The sequence below is a fragment of the Plasmodium fragile genome (genome assembly GCF_000956335.1).
Source record: "Plasmodium fragile strain nilgiri unplaced genomic scaffold supercont1.3, whole genome shotgun sequence".
Classification (NCBI taxonomy): Eukaryota; Apicomplexa; class Aconoidasida; order Haemosporida; family Plasmodiidae; genus Plasmodium; species Plasmodium fragile.
In genome coordinates, this window is record NW_012192583.1 from 379,956 (window position 1) to 380,644 (window position 689).

A 689-nucleotide genomic window follows, 5' to 3' on the forward strand; every position below is an offset into this window, starting at 1 on the left:
TCGACTTGGGAGGCTGCTGATACACTTCAAAGACGCCGCTTTTACTTTTGCTCTCCCCAATTGTGATGACCCACTCTGTCTGCGTAATCTATGCAGACACCCTGGACAAAGCCCATATCGTCTACTCTTGTGCGCTGTACAGGTTTATCTCAGCCGACATTTTAAGGCACACCTCCTCCTGCCCCTTCCTTCATTACACCTCGTTCGAGAGTGAACCTTTCGCAATGCTCACTTGGCCCTCATCTTTTCCCTTTTCAAAACGATACCCTTTTCACAATTGGAGTGTTAAATCCCGATGTGGATAATTAAACAAAAAAAAAAAAAAAAATTAACACGCAGCGAAAATGTGGAGAAAAACGAGGATGATAGTTTGGCTACGAATACAGTACTGATGAGACAAGGAGGGGAAAAAAAAAAAAAAAAATGTGGTAAAGCAGCAAAGCGGCTAACGAGCGGCTAAAAAAAAAAAAAAACCCTGTAGAAATGCGGAATAGAAGGAAATGGGCAAATAAGGCAAACTACCGAGTAGAAATTGGGGGAAAAAAAATTAAAACACACGTTTCATGTATGAATGAGAAACTCATTTGTCAGTGTGTTCCTCGTAAACACATTGTTTTTGGTGCCTTGTTGCTACGATTCGAGAGTGTAATTGCGTAATGGTTAGGTGAAATTTGTGCAGAGATTTTTTT